Source organism: Pseudopodoces humilis, chromosome 6 (assembly GCF_049639895.1).
Source record: "Pseudopodoces humilis isolate 2021_Gansu_Grassland_sample_001 chromosome 6, ASM4963989v1, whole genome shotgun sequence".
Lineage (NCBI taxonomy): Eukaryota > Metazoa > Chordata > Aves > Passeriformes > Paridae > Pseudopodoces > Pseudopodoces humilis.
In genome coordinates, this window is record NC_142205.1 from 65,288,392 (window position 1) to 65,309,456 (window position 21,065).

Sequence of the window (21,065 nt, forward strand, 5' to 3'; positions counted from 1 at the left end):
CCCCAGCCTTTGCAGTTTTTCAAGTCTTACAAACAATATCTAAAAAGACAGTACTTCCCTTGTGAAATATGGGAAACACAGAAGCTTTTTTCTTTACCTCAAGCACAGTCACTGGGATCCAACAGGACAAGTCCTGAAAACATGGTTTTGAATAAAACATTACAAGTAAATAAGAGTGCAGTCAGAGGCTGTGTCTATTAAAAGTATATATTTAATCTCCATCCAAGCAGTACCCCAGGATAAAATGTGTATCTGCACCACCCCTTATGCATTCCCTATTCCTTACATTTCCATTCCCTATTCCCCCTTAGGAATTTCCTTAGGAATTTCCTCCCTTGTTGTTTGGAATTTAAACATTATTCCTTAGCATGCCTGCTTTTACCTGCTGCTTGCTGTGGCACTGTGCTTGCAGGGCTCCGAGTTCTGCAGAAGGGAATATTGAGGACTTTGCCATTGAAGGGAGGCAGCAGGATGCCCTGCACAGTGGAAAGAGGCAGATAGGGTCAGGGAGCTGGGGCAAGTGTGGGTTTCTCTTCCTGAGACTAGAAGTATGAGGAGCTCTGAAAGAGGAGCACAAATTTTATTTAAAAAAACAAAACAAACAAAAAAAAACCCCAAAAACCAACCAACCAAACAAAAAAACCCACAGGCTTTCAAAATGGCAAAAGGCTACCCCTGTATTAGGATTATCAGGCACAGGGTGGACTGGTAAATCCTTTCCCATCCTTAGCTCTGCCCTCAGCCCCATGGTCAGGTCAAAAATTGCAAGAAATCTCTGGGCGACTCTAATCCCAGTCATCCCTCTGAGCACTTAGGGAAAACATATTTCTTTCTGTCTCTTCATGCCAAGCTGCCCACTGGCCTCTGCACATAAATCCTCAATATTTTATCCTCTTTCAGTAACTTGTATGCTGCTGCATATCTATCAATAATCAATCCCTCAAGGAAGGAACATTATCATTTTTCCTCCTTTGTCTATAATGGACAATAAAACTCCTGGTGTTAAAAAACAACAGTAATATCCTGATTGCATTAGTTTGCCACTGTTTGCCTGGAATAGAATCAGCCCCTCGAAAAAATGTTATTTTTTGAGGATGGAAGGAACAGAGTGAGTTTTAACCATATTTGATATCGGCCTGCATCGCCCATAACATCATTTCAGAAAACTCTGAATTCAATCTGGGCTAAAGCAATGCTCCCACAGTTGAAGTTTCTCTTGCATAATTCAGAATTTCCTGGGTATAAGATTTACAGATAAAAAGTTTCTTCCATGCATAAATACTACAGCAATCACTGCTCCCTCAATGTCTATTTCTCCAATTTGCTTTTTTATTTCTCACTCTGGCCATATCTTGCCTTGCTGCATCTCCATCAAAGATGCAAAAATATGCTACAAAGCTAAAATACCTTTCCTCTCCTGTCTGCTGAGTTTCACATTTCCTAATGACTGATACAGAAGCAGGTGCTGTTCCAAAGCCATGGGAAAGAACCGAGTTTGCCATATGACAATAATGCAAAGGCCATAATGCAAAGCTGTTCATGAGAGGGGAAGATGGGAAATTAAACACCTGTAATTAATTTCCTTCACAGAACATCCTCTGGTGACATCTGCACAAACCTCCCTGAGTCAGAAATCCATTTGTGATGTTTTGCAATTGGTTCAAAAGCCAGTTCTGCTCTGCAGAATGACAACAGCAACAGCAATTAAATGAAGATGGAATGCAAGCTCTTGCTGAGCATCCTCTGCTGGAGGTCAGCCCAGCCACTTTATTTGGGAACTTCAGGGAGCTTTTTCTTATTTTTTGTTTATTAGTTTTCCTTGCCAATTTGTAAATTGTTCTGTTTAACTTGCTTCCCCTTTCCTTAAAAGACTGATGCTATCTGTATCAAAATAATAATAATATATTAATTTATTCATTTCTGAATGCTTCTAGAGCCATATCCCAGAATGTCAAATGATGTTGTAATAGAGATGAGGACAAAACAGGGGGTGCTTGACATCTACTACAGTAAGAGCTGCCAGCCTGAAATAAGTGAAGAAATGTATCATACATGTATTTTTCAAATATCTAGTGTAACTACATAACAGAGAATTAGAATTAGGTGTTTTTCCGTATCTCTTACCTACTACACATTTACATTTAGAGGAAGAATGCAGTTTGGAACATTCACCTCCTCTGCAGCTATTATCCTGCAGGGATTTTCCAGAAGTGGAACTAAACACAAGTGACCAGGTAGGATCAATTAACCAAACCCATTCATGGTAAAACACTGAAATTACATTTTCAGGGTACACCTAATTAGATATCCAGATTAAAATGCAGAATAATTTAATTAATAAAAATCAAAATCAACAACATCACTGAAATCCTCATTCATACAGCTATGGCTGGAAAACAGCAACAAGCCTAATGTACTTTCCTGAAGCACAAATCACTGGAAGAACAAATTTCCATTTTGGATGACAAAACAAATCAGACTGGCAGACTAACCAAAGGAGGTTTCAACAGCCTGCTCGGCCACCTTATCAAATATACTTAACTGCCACAAGGAGGTTTTATAATAAAAGTGTTCAGCAACATTGGTAGCTTAGATTAAGTGGTCACAGTAACCTTCCTTGATCTTCTGCCTTCTGATTTTACTGATACAACCTAATATACAATTTCCCCATTTTACTGAAACCGAGTTCGATTAGATCATGTTTTCAACATTTTTTTTCCACGATAATCCCTAAGCCGCTTTCCTGATCAGTGTGCTGGATGATTGTTCCACTTAGCAGGTATTCCCAAGATTATTTAGTTTCTGCTACTTTTAATAAGCTTACATTTCTGTACATTGAACTCTATCTCTCTGCTCTTGGCCTAGTCTCAAGGGAAACACTTCCTTCTAATATTGATTGCACCATGCATTATTTGTTTTGCCTTTAATCCTGGCACATGGAATCCTGGAGGTTTTCTTTTCAATATTCTATTTCAAGTCAGCTTGAGTGATGTCAAGAGAACTGGCTCATCCAGTTCAGCAAAGAAATAAATGCTTTTTGAAGAAAAAAAAAATAATCTTTGCTTCCATATGAATTTAAGTGTTCCTCAGCAACCAAAAAAAAAAAATGAAGTTCATGTTTCATATAACGTAAGAACTGTAAGTTATGTATTGCCATAAATAACCTGCATAATTATAACAGCAACAGTCAGAAAAATATTACCTTGAATCCAGCTCTCACTTAGGAGGGGAGGAACATGCTTTAGACAGACCTGCTTTGAGGTTCTTTCCTATCTGTGTTCTGAGAGGCTAAAGCCTTGGAAACACACGCACTTACACATGCCTGTAGCCCTCCTAAAGGAAAACACAAAAAAATCCTGGAGGTGACTGGCACATGAGATATTTTTATGTCTGAAACGTAGAAGATTTATTTTCCATTAACATAACTTCCTAAAGACACTTCAAGGACTCTAAACCACTATGAAATCCAAAGGTTTGTAAAACACATATATTACTGTGGTGGTGCATCACAGGCACCGCGGTGACTCTTTGTGTCTCTGTGCACACACGTGTGCATTTGCCACAGCAAACATGGGGGAAATGCTTCTCTCTCAGATGTTTAAGTTATTTAGATATCTGAGGAAGCTGGGCCTGTAATTAAGTTTAAGTTATAAGCTGAGCTAAATGCTGTTAAGTGTTGTTCCTTTATTAAATTAAGTTAAAACTTAAGTACTGTTGAGTGCTGTTAAGCCTGCTGTCAGGCCATATTCCTTTTTTCCTTGCCCTTTCTCCTTCTTTGTCACATGTACCTAAAAACACACACACATACAGAGATAGTTTTCTGTTTATTTCTGCTTGGATTGACTGACTGGATTTTATTTCTTGTTTTTTCCCTCAGTGTACCTTAACCCTCTAGTAATTAGCAGACTGAGCATTGCCAATGAGCTTCTTCATGCTGTCACTTAATATTAAATCCCTTTTTTTGTTGAGACCCTTGCCAGTCATCCTCTAAGCGATCTGAAGCACTCCTTCTCACCAATTACATTTAAGGAAAGATTGTTAATTTAAACAGAGGAGTTTGCTTTCAAAAATCAAGTTTTTTAACAAACTCACAATTGTGAGTGACACAGCTCCATCTGGATGGTTAGGTTTTGAATGCAGCTACATATGCAGCCTAATGGAACGCTCTCTTTAAAATCACAGCCTCCTTTACCACTCATATTTCAGCAATATTTCCTGATATGATGAAGCAGTTGCTCATCTAATTTCTGAAGGGCTTTGTTTAGCTCGGTGACAGCGATGATTATGTGCAAAATTATCAGTTATCTGGTATTATTATCAAGCAGCACCATCTTCATACATATTTACAGAAAACTCTCTCCCTGGCTGTTCTACTTGTTTCCATGGAATGAGTATGTTTACTTGAACACTGCCTTTTGAAAAACATCAGAGAAATCACTTACATGCAAAATCATTGTGATTAGGCTCTGTGAAAGCTACAGAAGGGTTTATGCTCCAGCAGCCACCTTAGCAGGGGCTTGAATTTTGAACAGGAACTGTGCCCTAGTGGCACAAAGGAGTTGGCACAGAAGAATGTCAGTCTCCCCCTGCTCTCCCTCATCCCTCAGCCCCCACTGGCACGCTTTTCCAGGAAAGGAGGGCAAGTGAGGGCAGTCAGTGCTATTCCAAAAGCAGCTTTAGTTCTCCATTAGCTTCCTGCCAAGAAATCTGCAGGGTCAACAGGGAATGTTGTTAGGAAGGCACAATGTTGGTGCTTGGGGTTAAAGCATTATTGCAGTGTAAACTTCGTTAAACACTTATAATATCTGAAAAAATACACTGTAAGCTCAGAAAAGGGATGTCTGCACTGAATATTCCTCTCACTCCTTTAATAATGGACCAAATCTGTGCCTGTGTAACTTTACTTTCCTCCGCAAGAAATTCCCTATCTTCTATTTCCATATTATTATCTGCTTCAATTGTGAAATTTTATTTCTTCATTGCTCTGATTCTGGTAGCAGCTCTCTACAAGCTGAGTCCTATTAGAAAAATTAGGGGCTTCTTTCCTTTTCAGTGACCTGTACATCAGTTTATATTCATAAATGTATAAATGAAAGAAGCCTGTTTTACATTCTGAGACTCTAGGAAGCCAATTCCTTCAATAGCTTCTTCAAGGAATGTTCACTGTCTCAACTGCAAGATCCATAATGGCTTCCTGGAAATGCTTCAGGGTATAGAGTCCTTACTAGAATGGTAGGGAGCCTTTACTAGATTAACTGCAAAATTAAGTCTCAAATTAAAGATACTTTGCAAATTCTGCTAGCATCTTCATCAAGCTCTGGGAAATACTATGCATTTCCAGGGATTTTCATGTTACATTTAGAGAGGAGACTATCATTCTGTGCAAATCTTACAGTGTTGAGATTAATCACACACAACCAAGGTAGCAAAGGTGGGTGTGCAGTAACCATAAGCTCCCTCCATAATCCTTAGGGATCAGTGGCAGGAATCAATTCAGGTCTTCAAAGGAATGGATGACTTCTGGAGTGTGCTCACCTCCCCTGAGTGACTACAGAGAGATGCTGACAAAGCAACATTCTCATGTTAGGCGTATCAGCATAGCGCTGAAACTTGAGTAGCAGGAAGGCCCAAGCTCTTCCTGACTATCAAATACTGCTCCACTAGATAAAAATAACATGGGTACACACGTTTCTCTCTCAGCATCAAACATACCAGGGGATCAAATAGAAGAACCTTACCCAGCTAATTGAGACCATCTGCATGTCAAAGAGCTATGAACTGTACAGCAGCCACCAACTGTTTATCCTAACTTCATTTTGAGCTCCCATTCCCTTTGCAGAACTCATCATAACATTTATAAATTATTATATTATACAATTGTTCCTAACTTCATTTAAATACCTGCATCTGGAGGCAAAGGCTCAGCAGTAAAAAGGCCCCCTAGGTTTCCCTTAAAACCTTTGCCCGTAGCACTTGCACGTAAAAGGAGGAACGACTTTGCCCAAGTGTTTATTCAGGAACATGGTGAACAAGATCAATTGTCATTAATTGTAATAAAATCATTACAATCATTAATGCCGCTTGATGTTCATAGCGAAGTGGACTCATTAAGGAGAAAAAGTGGTGGTGTGTCCACAGCCTTGTAAGGAAACAAGGATTATTGTAAATCAACCAAGCTTCACTAGCAAAAGAGCAGCATCAGTGGCTCAGAGCAGCACCACCAGACAGCAGGTTAGCTTATTTGATCCTGTTTTAAAATCCCTTAATTTAAAACTTCGACTACTATTTCCAACAGGACAAGGTCTAAACTGCTTACTGTAACACAAAACCACCTTCCTTGATGTATAATTGAAGCAGTCAATAAATGAGGCAAGTAATGGAAAACTGGGCGCTATATACAACAGTAAATATTTGACTGGGTCTTCAAAAGCAAATTGCAGCATTTCAATGTTTACTTGCACTCAGAATTGCTGATGGTTTCCCTGCTGTGCAGTAAAAGAGAAAAATTATAAGTGCATTCATAATCACTTGACCTTCCTTCTAAAAAACTACATTTGCCAAAATATTCTCTGTTTTCCCATTGTTTGTGAAATAGAAAATGTAAATAGCAAACACATTTGGAAGTGCTACTGGTTTGAAACAGCGTCTCAAACTTTGATTTTCCTATCTGCCTTCTGCCCTAGAGCCAACAGCAATTTCTCACTTTGACAAGACAGATCTGGTGCCCTCAAACTGTACCAGCATGAACTATCATCAGCACTCGCTGAGCATCCATCTCATGTTAGACACAGTTTGTGCTACAATGGCAATCGTAACACGGGCTGCCTGCAGACGGCTCTTTGATTCCTAGCAAAAATGAGTCCTCTTGTTTCTTACTTTCACTGGTGTAAAATCCATGGAAGATAGATGACAGGTACCTTATCTCTTTAACTATGTGGTCTCTTGAGGGCAAACCATCACCATATGCAGCGATAAGGACACAGCAAATTATCATTCCATTTTTATCGTTCAAAATATTGGGAAGAAATCTCATCTAAAATAGTAACAATGGCCTGCCTGCCCAAACCTTTCTTCAGAATTAAATGTCTATTTAATTCAACCAGGTGACACAAAAATTCACCTCATTTTCTACCCCCACCTGTCAGGTAAGCAACTGGTACCAAATTATAAATCTCATCTTCATCTCCACCAGGGAAATAATTAAACTAGGCAATGCACTCTTCCTAGGATTGGTAGTATGATGTATTTTATTTTCTTTTAAAGGTTCAATCTGACTCTTATTCTGAAATACTTACTCTATAAATGAGGGGCCAAATCCTTGGTTATGGCTGAAAGCATCTCTTCAGCATTATCTGTATTTTTCCACATCAAACCTTGAGTTTTTCATGGTGAAAAGTGAAAGGAGAGGGCTGATTTTTCTCACTTTGACCGACAGAAGTTAGACCAAGAGGCTAAGCAAGACTTCTAGGCTGTCCTTGGAGCCAGTATGGAGAAATCTCCATCTCCAGAGAGCACTCCATCCCATTCCACAATAAATGTCATGCTACACAACTGCAGCCACCTATTTGTTCAACAGTGAATAAAGGAAATAAATGCTTTTTGTCAGGAAAGTAAAGATGAGGAAGTCATCTCAGAGAGTCTCTGTCCAGAGCAAACCATGTAATACATCGATAAAAGCAAACCTCAACCTGCATTTGTGGAATGGTGGCTACAGCAGAGCAGTAATTCCTGGCCCAACTGTACATCAACAGCTAGAGTGTTTTAGGGAAAAATTAAGAATATGTTATGATTAAGTATAACTATGCTACATATATTTACAGTCTGCTAAAGATAAAATGCTCCACAAATGTAACAGAGTATTTTTTTTCTCTACAATCAAAACACTCTTTTATGAAGGGAAATGTGTTCTTTTTCAAAAACTTGGCTGAAACCCTTGGCTGAAAAGCATTAGCCCATCACTTACCTGAGAGACTGGGTTTTATGGATGACTGTGAAAGGAAAAAAAATTTGCCAAGCCTAATTTTATATTTTCCTACCTTTGTCAGCTTGCGTGAGTAACTTCTATCCCATTCTGCATGGCTTTTAATATATTAAAAATAATGAATAAAGGAGGCTCTAATGGGAGAAGTCAAATATGACAAAATAATTAAATTACTAAGCATCCAGAAATCTCTTGCTTTTCAGATCTATGAGTTAAATATATGGCAATTCAATTTCCTTAAACACTTGACAGGACCTATTTTGTATGAGATTTCTTTGCTAACAGGCTTTCAGTCACATTAAGTGTTCACAAAGTGCACAGAAGCTGTATTTTACTGCACAGCCCTAATTGAGCTGTCTGGGCTAAAGTAGCTGAATGTTAGAGAAATGTTTATTATACAAATCCATTTACTCTCAAACTAGAAAAGGACATTCCTGTACATCTGAGTGTAATTTATCCTAGAAAAAAGAAAGCAAAAGGTCTTTTATCACCCTCTCAGATCAGTGAATTATGCTTATGGACTTCTTTTACAACCCAAAATCTGATTTTGCTCCAAACTGCAAAAGAGCAAAGCCTCAAATGCCTCAGTTATTTTCCAATTACATTTAATATCTCTTTCTCAACAAGAAGTATAACTTACTGCAGCATTCCATAGCTACCTCAGCAGCGCTCCATGAATGGGGAAATGATATATTTTTGTGTTCAAAAAACATCTTGCTGTCCATTTCTGCTGTTTTCCTATAACTTCATTTAATATTTGTTTATCCAATTCTTTTGAGCATCTAACCACCTAATTTAAGTTAAATGTTTAGACACAGAGAAGTTACACAGAAAACAAGTAAAAAATCCTAAAACCTGCATGTGAAACACAACTGTGGCTGAAATGTCACACATCCCCATAGTCCCCATCTATCTATCCCACAAGTTTTCCTCATGGCAACAAAGGAGACAGCTGATGGAAATCAACTTCTCTCAAACAGGATAATAAAACTCAACTCTGTTACAGAGTAGGGACATGTTGCAGGATCCAATTCAAGCGGTAAAAGTTGGAGCAAAGGTATTCTAGATGCAAGAACCTTAAATACAAACTTGACCTGATTTCCTCATTTCCAAATACCCCTGTAATTTCTTATTAAATCTATGAAGGTGCCAGGAAAAAAAAAAAAAAAAAGGCACAAAACAAAGCAAAACAAAACCACAACACAAAAACCAAAAATTATATTTTGGTTTAAACCCAGCTTTTGCCTCAATCTGGTCCTACTTAGGCAACCCAAGGTACTTCAAGCTGAAAAGACAAAAGGGCAAAGAACACTAATGAAAAGCAGAGTTTGACAACTGTGTTCACTGTTATCCATAAGGCTCCAAAATAAAGTAATCTAAAAACATTTTTAGCAGGTCTCCTTCCCAACACACCAACAGTGTAATTAGAGGCATGGATATTAGACCACAAGATGGAAAGGAACTTGGACACAAGACCATAAAGTAGTCTCTGCTCCCCTCTCAAATGCTCTTTCCTACCTCTGCTTTTCTAACTGATTCTATTTTATTTCATTTACTTTTCTCAAGTGTCCTCTGATTACAGTTCAGTGTCCACCAGAACTGCACCTTGACTGACCAATTTTTCCCCCTATGTCCGTGCTTGGCAAGCATTTAATAGCAATTAAAAATGTCTCTATTTTTGGAGAGTGCACAGATAATCAAGAGGCAGTGACTTTGATTGATAGTCACTGTCTTGGAAACTGGAGGATGAAATTTTTTGTGTGAATTTAATTTCCTTGAAGGCAGGCTGGGTAGATAATATGTTCCAAAAGATCACTGAGACATATTTTTGCCACATGCCATGTTGCTTAGAAAGATGGTACAAATACCAGTGATTGGCACAATGAAAGAGATTTGCTGCAGCCATCTGAATTAAGCATCTCATTTGCTCTGGAACATATCATCTTCTCAATATTCCTCAACCCTCTTTAGTAGCATGACACATCAACAGAATGAGCAATAAAACTGCAGTGAAGCAACTTTCATTGCCGAAAAATTAAGAGAGGAACTGAATCTGGTGGATTTCAAAATAATGATGAGATGTATCAGCAAGGAACAGTGTCACAGGATCTTCACAATATGCAGATGCACATGAAACAGAGCTACTTCATGGGCTGCATATCAAATTCCAGCATGAAAATTGTTAAGGTAATTCTGACACATCCTGATGCCAGAAAAAGTTTCAGAAGGGAGAAAACACGAAAGCCATCTTCCTCAAATATTAGGAGGTGTGAGTTAACTCTGGATTTGAAAGCATTTGAAGCTGAAATCTACCATTAGGGTCACCTTTAAACAAAAAGAAAAAAAAACCTGAATACAAGTATAGCCTCTAGTAACAAAGAAATCCTGCACAAAAATTTCTAGTTTGTTGAACACATTTCGCAGTTCTGTTCATTAATAATGTTAAATAGCAGGACTTTATATCTGAGAAAAATTTGCTAATTTTCTCCTTCCCTCTTTTCAAGGCTGGACAGGAAACATCTTTTAATCCTCAGTAAAATATTGCCTGGGATTAATTTGAATCTTACTTCCAAGTGGATTTAGCAAAAGTGATTTGAACGACCTGTTATAAAAGCTCTAAGTGATCTTAAACATCACATAAGCTAAACTAAATGGTATATAATACCAATTACAATTACAAGTGTTATTACCAATAACACTTCTCAGGACTTCAGGACAGGTCTCCCTGAGATGAACAATTTAGTTGAAATACATATTTCAGGAAAAATGGTAGTGTTGGTTTAGTTCTTTTAAACACAGATTAACCGTTTATTATGAAGAAAATAGCATAATCAAGATGTATTCCATGCAACAGAGTGGGGTGAGATACAACAAAACCTCTACTCAAGTGTTTCTTTTGCTGACTTTAATATATTCTTGCTTTAAGGTTATTGCTTTAATAAAGTGCCCTCTGCCATTTTATGTTATAGTGGCTTTAGCTTTTATATTGTGTAGCAAGTATGATTAAGATCTTCTGCCTGTTCACTTGACATAATAAGGAATTCATCTTTTATATCTTAAATATATATATATATATATACTTGCTGTCACTAAAACTTGAGGGACAAAGCTGAAAACTTAAACCTCAGGCAACCTTAAACCCCTCAAGCAAGGAGGACTTCTCAGCACCTCATGACTCAGCAGCAGGGCTTCTTTAATAAACATCCCACCTGTGACATCACCTAAACAATAAAAATTCAAACTTCAAACTGAAGTATTTTTCTAATGGCTTTACCTTGGTATTTTTAAAATACAGGGATTTTTTGCTGCTCATGCACACTAGCTACAACATTTTTACATGTTATATCACGGTAGTTATTCTATCACACCATTACATATGTAAAAATAGCATTAATAATGTTTTTGATTCCTTTATTTCACCAAAAAGCCATTTCTGGATGAAACAGTGGGTGGATAAAATAGGAAGTAGTGCAAGAAGCTGTATATGGGTAAAGAGTGGCAGAGAGATGCTACTTCAGTCAGACCTGCCACAAAAGGGACAGTTTAGAACCACACTGTCACTGCTGCTGCCACACACACTGGGCAGGAAGACATGAGAGTAGAGATACAATTCAGCTTTGCTGCACATTCTTTAGCTCAGTAGAAAAGAAATGCTGCCTGACAAAATCTTCCACAACTGCTCAGCCTTTCCATTAGTACATTCCTAGTAACCCCAGAAAGCTGCCAGGCTTCCTGCTTCCTTCCTCTTCAAACAAGTGTTAGGAATACCTTTGGATGTGTAGAGATGGACATCGGAAAAGGACACTGAACCCCTCCATTGCAGGGAATAGGCTCTGCTTTCAGGCTTCCTTGCAGATTTTCAGGGCAGCTCCAGCACAGATGTCACAGCTGTAGGGCACACCCCCTTTCCCTGTCACACACACCTGTGCTGGCTCCACTCTCACTGCTTCCATGAAGTTATTATTCCAGCACTCTCATCACTGAAACCTCAAAGCTTGTTTTTTCATATTAGGCAGATGCATCCCTCTTTCCCTCTCCCAGTAAGCACTCAATAAAGTGTTTTAGTGGGCTTATTGTTTCACAGAGACCAAACAGCAAATTTCTCCTCAACATGACATCTTCTGATTCCCTGAAGCCTTTCACACAAGCTGGAATTTAGACACACAGGTGAAGTGGGAACTGAGAAGTTGATCCATCTCTGCCTATGCTGTCCATGCTGCCATGGCTCCATGCTGCCAGGCCTCTTTTTTAAACCAAAAATAAAAACATTAAAAAAATAAAATAAAATAAAAAAGCCAGCTGTGCACTTGCAAAATGTTACACTATATTCTTTACCAAAAAAAAAAAGCCCTAAACATTTAGACAGATCTAAAATGTATTTTCCTGCTTTGGGCTGCCACCCTGTAGAAAATTCTGGCCGCATCTTTTATCAATTCCACAAAACAGTATTTTGACAAACAAGTTTAACATTGAAACCAACAGCTGCAATTTGGCAGCCACGGGTTTTCTGCCTTTCATTTTAATAATGTTTCTGCCCAGCACTCACAGTTCTTGTTATTCCAGCTGCAGCAGCCATAACTCATGTCTCTGGGGCGTTATTGTGTGTATGCTTTGGAGTAAAGAGGCCTCATAGGACGTCTAATATGATGTCCTTTTCAATCCATTATTAGAGTACGAATCACCTTGCCAGTTAATCACACCATTATGAATGCTGAAGGCATAAAAAACCAAGAGGGATTGAAATACCTATATTTCCAGATTAAGGAAAGCTCTTTAAAAAAAAAAAATGCAGGCAGACTAATGAATATAGGTTTTGAACTGTGCCAGATTGGCACACAAAACTGAAAAATTTTAATCAAAAGGGCTTTTTTGTCTTAGTTGCTTGTAATGATACTGGAAAAGAAAGGGAAATATATGCAAACTTCCATATCTTCTGCTAAAAATGGATATGCTGAAGTGGGAATTCAGTGAACTTGGAGTAAACCCAAAATAATTTAAAAAATAATAGATAAATACATCAACCCTCTATTTCAAACCTCTATTTACCTGCACTGTCATTTGAAGCTGGAAGAGGCTGATGCAGTTAGTCAAAGTCATCAGCAGCACTGCAGAGCAACATTAATCTCTCACTTGTTTATGCATTAAATGCATTTATGCTTCTTACTTCCCTTGCACGTACTTTGCTGCCACCTCCAGGATTCACTGGATTTCAGTCTAGATGTTTAAAAAACCTGTCACCAACCAAAACTTATTTTGCTCTGAGGTGCAATATTTCAAACTGTAAGCATGGGTTTGGTTTCAATTTAAAAGGAACCCCCCCAAAACTCTCTTTGCAGACACCATTCACAATCCCAGGTGTCAGAATAGCTTACAGATGCTCCTTCCTTCGAAAAGTAACATGGTGCTTTAAAATAACAGCCTGTTTAGCATCATGCTAAATTACAGAGGAAATCCTATAAAAAATAAATTTATGGCAGATCCTCATTCCAGAGTCTTTTGTGATTATTATTGCCCCTAATTCCAGGACAAGAAAAATTAAAAAGATAGTTTTTAGCTGGAAGTATTTTATAAAGTTAGGACACTTTCTTTTTTAAAGCTGTGTTAGGTGATTCAAGGCACACTCCTACACCCTCAGTAGCAGGCAATTATTGCAATTTTATAAAGGTTCAAAATTCTCTACAATGAGAAGGTAGCAGCCCTATCTTTCTCCTCTTTTATTAATGAGAGGATCAGGTTCAAGTGGATGGAGTATCAGGCATCCTTAAGAAATTCATTCTTTGAAGAGCCATAATGAGGTGTCACAGTGCAGAGCTGTACACCATGGACTATGGAAAATTCATCCTAAAATTAAGACTAACATTAGACTAGGAGAAATTCTTTTAAGACACTATAAAATTAGTAATATCCGCTTAATATAAGCAAAGTAAAAGCATTCAGAACTTGCTAAGGCTAACAGTACAGGCTGGTTCCAGAAATAGTATCTACTTTATATTTTGGTGTCATCAAAAAACATGGGATTTTGAAGTAATCATTTACAGTCCTGAAGGAAAGCTCACCAAAGTGATTAATTAATTTTTAAAAATAAGATTCAGTGAAAGCTAGGTCATACCCTATTAGGACTTTCATTATTATTAAGAACCTTTCTATCTCAAAAGTACAGGATGAATTCCACTGTCTAATATCTATATTCCAGGTTTTTCTGTGCCTGATTAAAGGTAACCAGGGGAAAATGAACATACCACACACCTTGGCAGAAATGGGCTGTGCCACTCACTGGATTATGCAGTGCCACATTCTTTCTCTTCAGAGAAGATCAGCACAGGTACTTTACACCATACAAGTAACAAAAACAAGTTTAGTGACATTTAAGCATGGTCTGTAATTCATTAGACTTGTGCAGAATTTACCTTACTAGCACAAGCCACATTTTGCCTGGCTCTTGCCAAAGCAACTGGAGATGGCAAGCTGCAATGCAAACACAAACATCTTCCCATGCTCAAAGCTCAAGCGCTTTGCCAAGCATCATTAAAAATTATGTATTTAGGGTAAGCTGTCTCCATTTTTATTATATTCTTACATTTATTAAATAAAGACTTCTGTTGCTTAAAGTGAGGCGTGTGTTCACTGGGTTCTTTTAAAATTGCTTTGCAATAATCCTGCCAGAAAAAGTATTTAATATGACTTCCATCGATTTCCCGTACCAATCAATCATTACAAATTTATCAGAGCCATAAAAATGCATAGAGAAGTTTCTCACTGGGTTTACAACAATGCTGAACTACACTTACCTTTTGGAAGTCAAAAGGCTCAATTACTTTTCCTCTATTTTAGATAGAATTCACTAGCTTTCCAATGTGACCAGAATTTGAAGTAGCTATTAATTTGTACACAGTAAATGTAATATTCCTTTATGGTTGAGGAGAGCAGGGTGAGAGGAAGATAAAAATTCAGTGGAATATTTGTATATAACCTGATGAAATTTGACCCTCAATGCAGAAAACAGTCCATTCTATGTCTATTATTCAGAATATTTCAGAAAGACTACAGAAATTATAACAAAATAAAAGAACTGCACTCAGAGTAAGGACTCAGCTGCCTGGAAAATCAATCCACAGTAGCCTGTATTGAAATACTGCTCAGGGACCTAGGACTGACATCATCATTTCCTGAAAAATCCCTTTAAAAAGACTGACACTTTGAAGATACTAAAATTTAACATTTATCTATTTTACTCAAAAGGAAAACCTATGCTAAGTCACAGCATATCAGCTGTGATATGTGCTATCAACATGGCACATTGGGAAAAGGGTGTGTCTGCTAAAAGAAATTCAAACCATGAAGTAACAAGGATTTTTGGGATCATTTTCCTCTGGCTTTTATTATTTTATTTTTTTTATTTTTTTTTCCTTTTTCATGCTCTGTAAATGTTAGAATTTACACTGAAAAAAAAAAACCTGTAAATCAAGAAAAGGTAGAATTTGAAACAAAAATAGTAAATAAAATGAGACTTTGCAAGAAAATACAATTTTCTGTTATTCACACCAACTTATTTTTCCTGTATATAACAGAAATAAAAGGCTCATATAGCCTGTTGAGTTTTAAAACAGATTTCTAGAACATATTAACTTAATTTCTGTTACAATACTTTATCTCTTTTTTATTTAACAGCAGCAAGCTAGACCACTCTTTTCTCACTCCTGTAAACTTGCTATAAGCTTCCCATGTAAACATAATCCCAATTAGACGTTCATCACAGGCAGACTCCTGCTGTCAATATCCTCCACCAGAAACCATCAATATGACTTGCACACTCTGACTGGCAGGTCATGCATCAGCCACATGCTGTTTATTTGTTACCTTCATTGATTCCTTGTGCTTTCACTGGCACCTCTAGGAGGGAGATGATATTGTCAGAGACCTCACAGCACAGATGCACTGAACTGCTCAAAACGGGCACACCACGAGATGAGTGTCCATGGCTGGAAGAGCAAAAGGCAATTACATTCTCTAAGGACATCAAGATGCTTCTGCCATCCTGATTAAAGGGTAACAGGCTTTCTGGAATATATGGCCCTAGCAGAGTTTATACACTCCATTACCATGTAGTATCATCAATGTCCTCTTTTTCAGGTAAGTTGTCTCATCTGGTGAAACACAAAATGCAAACCTTTTATTTTTATGGTTTACACTGCTGTTGTGAGGGGACTGCTAATTACACTGCTAATGTAGATAAGAGAAAGAGTTCCAGTCTCCTGTGTGGAGAATTAATCCCAGTTTCTGACACATTTAAATGTTGTCCTCATCACATGAGGTTGAGTGGAAACAGTATTGCTTTGTGCTAAAAGGACTTAATCCTTCCTTAGCCTTGCTTTATAAATAATGTTCGTAAGAGTACAGCAACTTCAAAAATCCCAAGGGGGTATAATTTATAATTTCATACCACTGCAGCAAAAGGTGGTCAGAGTCTCTGAATTCTCTGAACACAGGCATAAATTTCACAATGTCAAAGAACATGGGAAAAAAATCCAGATCAAGATAAGCCACAAAGGAAAAAATTAAATTAGTGGCCACTGTGGGCATAGTGAGACTCCTATTTCAGGCTAAATCTCTTTGAGATGAGGGTCCCAAGACAGTCCTATTTAAACCAATTTAGCATAAAACACCACTCAGTAAATACAATGGTGGCAATATCTAGTCTCAACTGTCTCCTGCAATTTACTTTTAATCTGTAACGTTCCCCACCTTCTGTGCAATTTCACGGCGGAAAAAATAATAGTTATACAGGCTACTTTAAAATAGCATTTCCAGTTACAGACAATTAGTTGTAAAGACATTGAGGTACCCTAGTGCTTCTATTGAAATGTAAATATTTGTGATTTTTACAGCTTACTATTCAAAGCAAGACAAGTTATTCATTCACCACACTTCCTTTATTCAGAACACTTTGAATAATACTTGCAGTAGAACACTTTGAATAATATTTATAGTCAACATTTTATTTTTTTCAAGGAAAGTCATTTTTTTTTCCATTAGTTTAAAATTCATTGTCTTTCAAGTGTTCTTATCATTATTGCTACTAAATAATACAGCATCTTTTTCAGAAATTATAACTGCAGGAAAAGGAAAAATATTTCAATCTCAAAAGCACATTGTAAGCAATAAATTGGCCAATTCATGACTGCTGTGCCTGAAATAATTGTAATAATTTCCTTGCTCTATTTTTGCCTCAAGACCTTTATCAGTAACAGGTTCTTCCCATTTGCCACCCCTTACTCATGCCCACCCTACCCAGGATGAGTTAGAAAGGCCACTACAGCAAAAGCCAAAAATTTAAGTGCCATTACCCACTTCTCACAACTCACCTCACCCAGCAAAAGCCATAGACACAGAGACAGCAGGAACAGGCAGCTGAGAAAAAGAATCACACAGGAGAGTGCACTGAAGATCCCTTACTCCCTGGAATTCTGTCCCTCAGCAACTATGGAAGTCAATGCTGATTATTCCAGTAAGATCACACTGTTTGAGAAAGCAGTTTTTGTAGAACCTGTACTTTAGCTGAAAGAAATTGATGCAGTATTCTATTATTTACAATGGCAAGTGATTTATTGGTATGCTTTTTATTCCCCAGAACTTGTTTAGGTGTTACACTACTCCACAGCTGTACTGAGTTTCTAATTCTGTGCAATTCTGTTCTAACAGTAGTGCTAGACATCCTATTTTGTTAGTGTTACATTAGAACAGTCCATTTTCTCCCCAAAATGTGCTTCCTTAGGAATATTTTTACAGCTGCTCTCCAAGTCTTGACTTTCATTTTTCATAGAGGATGTTCCACTTGTCTTCTTCCCCCTCCAAGATTACACACAATCAAATAAGACTGGAATACTTCTCTATCAGTATTTTGCAGTTAGCATATAAAACAGGCCAAAACATTTCAAATGGCCTCTAGGACACTATCTAGTTGAATATAAGTAAACAAGTTTAGAGATTCAAGATTATTCCAACCTATTTCCCAGTCGTTTTTGAAACTACAAATCAACATTTTTTTTCAGAAGTTCTTAGCAATTATCCTCCCATGGTAGTCCAGAAATTCTAATGATTTGCACAGAAATAATTGGTAATAGGGCAAATGTTTGACAACCAAGTATTGTTAATGCACTGGGCAAGTTGCACAGTCTGGAATAGCTCTGTTCTCACAGATATTGGAAAGGCAGTTTCAGTACCTTAAGCATAAATAAATAATAATCTGATGTAGAATTTAAAAAAAACCCAAAAAACTAAATTTATTACAAAACAGAATTCGAGAACTGAACTGCTTTAATGGAGAGAAGAAGGGGATCTAAAAATGTTCCTCAAAAGTCCCAGGTTTCATAGTTACTCCTTATGCCTCCACATTCTTTCTGCTCCTTTTCCTTTTACTTAGAGGAAAACTACAGACTTTGGACAACCCCTTTTTCAGTCCAGCCTGCTACATACCAGCCATTCAAGCCAGGTTGATCCCAGAAATGGGAATGCACAGCATTCTGGTTTCAAACTCATTGATTATTATTTAAAATTAAGAAGATGCTAGATAACACCAAAAAAGTTTTATAACCATCAAGCATAAGTCCCTTTTCACTGCAAAAACCAAGGTAATCTCTGGAAAGCTTCTAAATACAAATTTTGGTATTTCAGAGTATTTCAGCTCTTAAGGGCTGTAATTAAAGGAAATTGATGTTTCATGTTATTTAAGTTTTCAAAATTTCTGAAAAATGCATCAACCTATAAAAAAGTGAAGGTTTCAAAACTCCAGATCACCCTAAATACCAAAACACTGTGCAATTGTGAGAAGCAAGTTCTCTATGAACTAAAAATCCCATTTGTTTTTTGATTTGTTTGGTGATTCCATATGAATTCTGTGTTACTGCACTGCAGGAAGGAGTTGATGTCACAAGCCTTAGCTGCCTGCAGCTGCAGGTCTCTATTTCTCCTTATAAAACCCAAATAAAACCTGTGGAACATTTCAACACAGCTTCTGAACCAGATTTTTCCTTGGCCTGGATAATTCACACAACTGCATCACCTGTGACTTTTGTGAAGAACAAGTTCTAGGTCATAAGTACGGAGTTCATAACATCATATTCTCCATTCACTCAGCTTAATTTAAGACTGCTAAACCTGTGGGAATATGTATATCCACAAACATATAACCTAACCAGAGAGTGTAAACACCTCAGAAAAGCTTTGTTTTCATTTTCTAATGCATTCTACCTTATAAAATCAAAGGGATATTCATAGAATGACAAATTTTCAAAGAAGCAGTAAGATCAAAATTTGTTGCTGGTATGGTTGTGGTTATATATGAACCAGTTTACAGCCCAGAAATGAGTCATGGGTGCATTCATACTTTAAAACAGCGCAGCACATGAATTTTGGGTAATCATTCTCACAAGTTTCACAAAACCACATTGTCTCAAACTTAGTGGGAAGGTAATAAGATCTCCCTTCTGTTCTAATTTAACAGAAGGGAAAGAGGTGAAATTAAGAGATGCATGATGATACCCAAAGTCTCCCTAAGGAAAAGCAAGTTATTTTGTTGCTGGAGCCACTGCAGCATGCTAAACAGCACTTACGAACGTGGATACCCTTCCTAAAATTGCAGCAGTGCACTTAATGAGCCATACTTCGGAGGTGCATAAAATTAGGACTGAGGTTGACTGCAGACCTAATAAATCTTTCATTAGAACTTGTTCAGGTATCACTTTTCCCAATGTCATAACGAAACTGAGGAAGAGTCACACTCCAGTCCGTAGTGCCCCTACTGATGAGAGATGCTACCAAAGGCTTAGTTAAAGCTCTGCTTTTGACAACAGCCTGTTTAAGCACTGGTATAGAATCTTTGGTTCCCCCTCTGCAGCCAGGGATACAGGATGCTCCTCAGGAACCCACAGGAATTAGCAACAGACATGCTTGCCAGGTATTTTCAAGGGTATCATGTTAGCATATTTTGCAAGCACTAAATTCAGTGAAATGGAATGGGGTTTAGTAAATGGATTGGCAATTATGAAATTAGCAGTGTAATGTTGAAAGTACCTGAGAGTCTTGCCTTCAAGACTCTATTCAAGCAGCAACAAGGGGTTTAACTAGAATCTAGTTTAGTGTGAACTTGCAAACAAAATAAATTTATTGGTAATAGAATAAGCCCCAAGACCACTCAAGACTCCTTCCACCTGCTGTCCTGTTAACCTTTTTTCACCAGTATAGGAACAACTGGTACAAACCTGCCAAGGAACTGTGGAGCTGGTCTAAGAGTTTAAGACATATCACCATATCTTATTTTCTCACTTGAGAATGACCATCCATGAATCAAAGTCACATAACTTTGAGTCATTAGAAAGATATTTCATTCCATCATGATTTACTGTGACTTGACAAATATGGTGAACTGCTAAGAATAATGGCATCTATTTTCTTCTAATCTTTCTGGGAAAGAAGGAAGAAATGTACATCCCTACTAAAGAGCATGTGTCATAGCAAGGTATATGCTACACATGAAAACTCAGAAGAAGACAAATAATTTCAAAGTGAGACTTTTAGAAGACTTTAAAGGCCTTATTTTAGTATCTTCTATGCTACTCAGGTCCAAGTCATTTAATAAATTCAACAGCTTAAAGCTTAAACGATTTAAGTAAGGACATGTAGTAGGAAAAGACACATTAAAAGTAAAAGCCATAGTCAGATATAACCATGTTAAAAAACACAGAAATTGCAATGAGCCCTATGCTTAGGAGAGAGTATTGTGCAGTTAATGTAAGTAATGAACCTTTCATGTGAAATGATGTAGTGTCACAACTCATTTGCATCCCACTTAAAGTGTAATTAAGTTTCCCTGACAGCATGGCTTATGGCTGAGAGAACAGACCTGGCTGCTAAATTAATCCAGAATCCCTCTAGTTAAATAACACTCTGCAAAGAAAACTTAACACACTTTCATTTAAAGTTCCTGAACTTACATTTAAAGTGGCACTATACAGAATTCAGAGAATGCTCACAAAGACTTCAAGATACCCTCAGTGACACAGCTGACTTGAAAACAAGTGTTCTGAGC

At 37.5% G+C, this 21,065-nt stretch overlaps 1 protein-coding gene across 1 annotated transcript in view; it reads right to left on the reverse strand.

Moving 5' to 3' along the window:
- Positions 1–455: 455 nt before the first annotated feature.
- C6H4orf33 (chromosome 6 C4orf33 homolog) overlaps positions 456–21,065 on the reverse strand; it is a 37,369-nt gene continuing 16,759 nt past the window's right edge. Inside the window, exon 7 of the transcript XR_015772819.1 lies at positions 456–560. The gene's annotated coding sequence lies outside the window, so the exon portion shown is untranslated. The remainder of the gene's footprint in view (positions 561–21,065) is intronic.